Raw genomic sequence first — 6,000 nt, forward strand, 5'->3', positions numbered from 1 at the left:
TGTGAGCAGGACCAGCGGTGTCGTTTGGCTTAGCAAACGAGGATCGGATGTCATCAAACTTCTTTTCAAAATGGTTGACGAAGTCATCCGCAGAGAGGGAGGAGGGGGAGGGGGAGGAGGATTCAGGAGGGAGGAGAAGGTAGCAAAGAGCTTCCTAGGGTTAGAGACAGATGCTTGGAATTTAGAGTGGTAGAAAGTGGCTTTAGCAGCAGAGACGAGGAAAATGTAGAGAGGAGGGCGTGAAAGGATGCCAGGTCCGCAGGGAGGCGAGTTTTCCTCCATTTCCGCTCGGCTGCCCGGAGCCCTGTTCTGTGAGCTCGCAGTGAGTCGTCGAGCCACGGCGCAGGAGGGGAGGACCGAGCCGGCCTGGAGGATAGGGGACAGAGAAAATCAAAGGATGCAGAAAGGGAGGAGAGGAGGGTTGAGGAGGCAGAATCAGGAGATAGGTTTGAGCAGAGGGAAGAGATGATAGGATGGAAGAGGAGAGAGTAGCGGGAGAGAGAGAGAGCGAAGGTTGGGACGGCGCAATACCATCCGAGTAGGGGCAGAGTGAGAAGTGTTGGATGAGAGCGAGAGGGAAAAGGATACAAGGTAGTGGTCGGAGACTTGGAGGGGAGTTGCAATGAGATTAGTGGAAGAACAGCATCTAGTAAAGATGAGGTCAAGCGTATTGCCTGCCTTGTGAGTAGGGGGGGAAGGTGAGAGGGTGAGGTCAAAAGAGGAGAGGAGTGGAAAGAAGGAGGCAGAGAGGAACGAGTCAAAGGTAGACGTGGGGAGGTTAAAGTCACCCAGAACTGTGAGAGGTGAGCCATCCTCAGGAAAGGAACTTATCAAGGCGTCAAGCTCATTGATGAACTCTCCAAGGGAACCTGGAGGGCGATAAATGATAAGGATGTTAAGCTTGAAAGGGCTGGTAACTGTGACAGCATGGAATTCAAATGAGGAGATAGACAGATGGGTCAGGGGAGAAAGAGAGAATGTCCACTTGGGAGAGATGAGGATTCCAGTGCCACCACCCCGCTGGCTCGATGCTCTAGGGGTATGCGAGAACACGTGGGCAGACGAGGAGAGAGCAGTAGGAGTAGCAGTGTTATCTGTGGTAATCCATGTTTCCGTCAGCGCCAGGAAGTCTAGGGACTGGAGGGTAGCATAGGCTGAGATGAACTCAGCCTTGTTGGCCGCAGACCGGCAGTTCCAGAGGCTGCCGGAGACCTGGAACTCCACGTGGGTCGTGCACGCTGGGACCACCAGGTTAGAGTGGCAGCGGCCACGCGGTGTGAAGCGTTTGTTTGGCCTGTGCAGAGGGGAGAGAACAGGTATAGACAGACACATAGTTGACAAGCTACAGAAGAGGCTACGCTAATGCAAAGGAGATTGGAATGACAAGTGGACTACACTTCTCGAATGTTCAGAAAGTTAAGCTTACGTTGCGAAAATCTTATTGACTAAAATGACAAATGCTAGCTAACTAACACAACACTACACTAATCAAGTCGTTCCGTTGTAATGTAATAGTTTCTACAGTGCTGCTAGTCGGTAGAGGTTGGCTATTATACAAAAGCAACTTTGTAGCTAGCTAACATAACATAACACTAGTCAAGACGTTCCTTTGTAATGTATTTAGTTTCTACAATGCTGCTCGTCGGTAATAGTTGGCTAGGTATGGAACAATGGCGTCGCGGGGGATGGAAATAGCTGGCTAGCTAACCTAGCTAACCTCGATAATTACTAAACTACACAATTATCAAGCTATGACAAAGACAACTATGTAGCTAGCTAGTTAACACTGCACTAGTCAAATCGTTCCGTTGTAATGTATTAGTGTCTACAGCGCTGCTAGTCGGTAACGGTTGGCTAGCTAGCAAACCCACTAGCTAGCAGTGGGTTTGATGACTAGGTGTGTTGACTAAGTCTGGAGTCTGGACAAGGCGTCGCGGCTGGCTAGCTAACCTCGAAATTACTCTAAACTACACAATTATCTTAGATGCAAAGACAACTATGTAGCTAGCTAACTAACACTACACTAATCAAGTCGTTCCGTTGTAATGTAATAGTTTCTACAGTGCTGCTAGTCGGTAGAGTTTGGCTAGCTAGCAGTGTTGACTAGCTAGCAGCTAGCAGCTAGCAGTGTTGACTACGTTAGGAAGATGAAAAAATAGCTAGCCTCGATAATTACTCTAATTACTCTAAACTACACAATTATCTTTGATAGCTGAGAAAAATTGCTCAGATCAAACAAACCAAACCGTTGTAATGTAAAGAAGTGTAATATTACCTGTGGAGCGAAGCGAAGTGCGACTGCTCGCTCCGGACCGGAAGTGAACCCATGTGAGTGTCCAAGCTGGATCAACATCGAATTGACCATTGGAAATGTAAAGAACAGAACGTAAGCAGAATCTGTGTAGATGAGGCAAAGTAAACTAACAAGACGTAACTGGTCTGGTCTGGGCCATATCTGATCTTGTGAAGGCTACTGGACACGCACATGAGTTAAAGCATACATTGATAATGTAGGTCTGAACTTGTAAAGACCTTTGGACAGGAACATTAGCTAAGGGGTATGCATGTCATGCCACCAATAGAATCTATGCCCCAATATAAGAGAATGGAAACTATGTAACAAAGCAAATGGGGTGATGACATTATGTAAAGAAAAAAATGTATAAAAGCCAAGCACTAAGAATGAGGAGGCAGTCTTCCATGGAGGTGATCGGGTTTTGTTGTTCTCTGCAATAAAAGTCTAATTGAATTCACAAGCTCTGGTATCTGAGAAGTATTTGAGTCAATATCTTCCACAACAGCAAGTGTAATACGGAATGTGTGTGCCGAAAACTATTGGAGGAAGACCCTGGGCTAACATTAGCGTGGTCACTTGAGCTAGCCGCACAATGTGAAAGAATTGAAGTGCAAATGTCCGGCATGCATGCGAGTACAGATGCCAAAGAGAATTAGACTGCATCGTGTTTTCAAAAAGGAGGGGAAATATCACAAAAAGGGGCAGAGACCGAAGGAAAAGACAAATCAGAGAAAGGGTGCTATCGTTGTGGACATGCAGATCATTTTGCAAAGGACCCTGCTTGTCCAGCACGTGGGCAGACTTGCAAGAAATGTAACGGAAAGGACCATTTTGCAAAAATGTGCAAGACCAAAGGTAACTAAACAGACTGTGAAATATGTTGATTCCGAGGACAAAACCGAGCTGTGGTAAATGAGAACTGTAACTCAGATAGGATCACGTTCTCAGTAGGAGGGGTGGATTTATTAATGTTAATTGATTCTGGGACCACGAGTAACATAGTAGATGACAGTACATTGAAAATGTTGAAAGCCAAGGAAATCAGGTGCCGTTCATCACTGACGGATAAAAAGGGGTTTTCACCAGTGGAATCCGCTGAGGGGAGAACGGCTCATAATAGTGGCTGGAATGGAGCGAATGGAATGGCAGCAAATCATGTGTATGATGTATTTGATATCATTCCACCTATTCCGCTCCAGCTATTACCATGAGCCCGTCCTCCCCAACTAAAGTGCCACCAACCTCCTGTGGTTTACACACACCAAATAAAGATAGGCAAGCGCCGCAAACAGGGTGAGTTCACTGTGATATGTGGACGGGGAGGGGCGTTGCTAGGGAAAGACACTGCCATTAAATTGGGTGTGCTAAACGTGGGTGTTACCATATCAGCAGTGACAGATGTAAAAACAAAGGTAAAACAACAGTATCCCCCCCTCAAGGGGTGGGTAAGCTAAACACAAAGCAGATCAACCTACATATGACACCAGTAGCAGAGGCCCTTAGGCATGTACCGTTCCACCTGAGAGAAGCTGAAGAGGAAAAGATTGAGGAACTACAAAACATGGACTTAATCGAGAGAGTGGATGGTGAATCTGGTAGTGGTAGTGCTAAAACTGGATGGCGACATAAAACTGTTTCTGGACATGAGACAAGTGAACACAGCAATCATACGTGGCAGGTACATAATCCCAACAGTAGACAAACTTTTGCAAGGAATAAATGGGTCTGTCATGTTCAGAAACTTAAATGGGGTTATCATCAACTAGAGTCGAGAGGCATAACGACGTTTGCAGTGCATAATGGGATATACAGATATAAAAGACTCATATTTTGAGTTTCGTTGGCGAGTGAGCAGTATCAACATGAAATCTCAACAGCACTGGGAGCCTAGGAGCTGTGCTCGTGTCTGTCAGAGTGTGAACACAGATATTCACAAACTGAGTGTTAGTCCCTTGCATTGGTTGGGGCTTGTGAAAGGCCTAGTGCCTGATCATAAGGCGTTGGAGGCTATTTTACAATCCTCGCTCAAAGCCATGCGCTCGCATCGAACGATGGGTGCTGAGACTCCAACCCTATGACTTTCGCGTTGTCCACATACCAGGGACAATCGACATTGCTGACCCTCTGTCTTGTCTAATTGGAGGGACTGCAGTGAAAGACACACACACACACCTGGAGCAGAGGAGTATGTAAGTTTTCTGGCTGTGAACGCAACTCAAAATGCAATGACCACAAGGGAAGTGGAGGAAGCATCGGCTGCAGATGAAGAGCTAAGAGAGGTGAGAAATGCTATTCAGCGTGGGTGTTCTGAGACATGCAAGGCATATGCACCTATAGCAATTGAACTGTGTGTAATTGGACAATTAGTCCTAAGGGGAACTTGCATTGTTTTGCCGCATGCACTTCATGTGAGGGCTCTAGCCTTAGCTCACGAGGGACATTTGGGCATTGTAGGCACAAAACAACATCTCAGGAGTAAAGTATGGTGGCCTGCCATGGACAAGGCTGCAGAGAGACACGTCAAGTCATGCCATGGTTGCCAGATTGTATGTGCCAGATCCGCAGTGCTACCTGGCAGGACGTCGCTACTGACTTATTGGGTCCACTACCAACAGGACACTCAATACTAGTAGTTGTAGACTATTACAGCAGATATTATGAATATGATGTCATACAAATCAACCAATGCAGGAAAGGTGATTGATAATCTGGAGACGATTTTCAGTCGTCATGGTCTACCAAACCTGTTGGGGCTAGGGGGCAGTATTTTCACGGCTGGATAAAAAAACGTACCCGATTTAATCTGGTTACTAATCCTACCCAGTAACTAGAATATGCATATACGTATTATATATGGATAGAAAACACCCTAAAGTTTCTAAAACTGTTTGAATGGTGTCTGTGAGTATAACAGAACTCATTTGGCAGGCAAAACCCTGAGACAGATTCTGACAGGAAGTGGATACCTGATGTGTTGAATTGCCTTTAAGCCTATGCCATTGAAACACACAGGAGCTGATTAATGTTTTGGCACTTCCTATTGCTTCCACTAGATGTCACCAGCCTTTACAAAGTGTTTTGAGTCTTCTACTGTGAGATCTGACCGAACAAGAGCCATGGAACGGTGATGGCCCATTAGACACCTGGCGTGCGAGTTCATGTTGGGTACTCTCGTTCCAATACGTTTTAAAAGAGAACGCAATCGTCCGCCTTGAATTTTATTCATGTTCTGGTTAAAAAAGGCACTAATGATTTATGCTATACAACGTTTGACATGTTTGAACGAACGTAAATATATTTTTTCCCCTCGTTCATGAAGTGAAGTCCGGCTGGCTTAGATCATGTGCTAACAACACGGAGCTTTTTGGACATAAATGATGAGCTTTTTTGAACAAAACTACATTCGTTATGGACCTGGGATTCCTGGAAGTGACATCTGATGAAGAGAATCAAAGGTAATGGATTATTTACATCGTATTTTCGATTTTAGATCTCTCCAACATGGCGGTTAGTCTGTATCGCAAAGCGTATTTTTCTGGGCGCAGTGCTCAGATTATTGCAAAGTGTGATTTCCCAGTAAGGTTATTTTTAAATCTGGCAAGTCGATTGCGTTCAAGAGATGTAAATCTATAATTCTTTGAATGACAATATAATATTTTACCAATGTTTTCTAATATTAATTATTTAATTTGTTGCGCTGACAT

The sequence above is a fragment of the Salmo trutta genome, chromosome 2 (genome assembly GCF_901001165.1).
Source record: "Salmo trutta chromosome 2, fSalTru1.1, whole genome shotgun sequence".
In the NCBI taxonomy this organism is placed as follows: Eukaryota; Metazoa; Chordata; class Actinopteri; order Salmoniformes; family Salmonidae; genus Salmo; species Salmo trutta.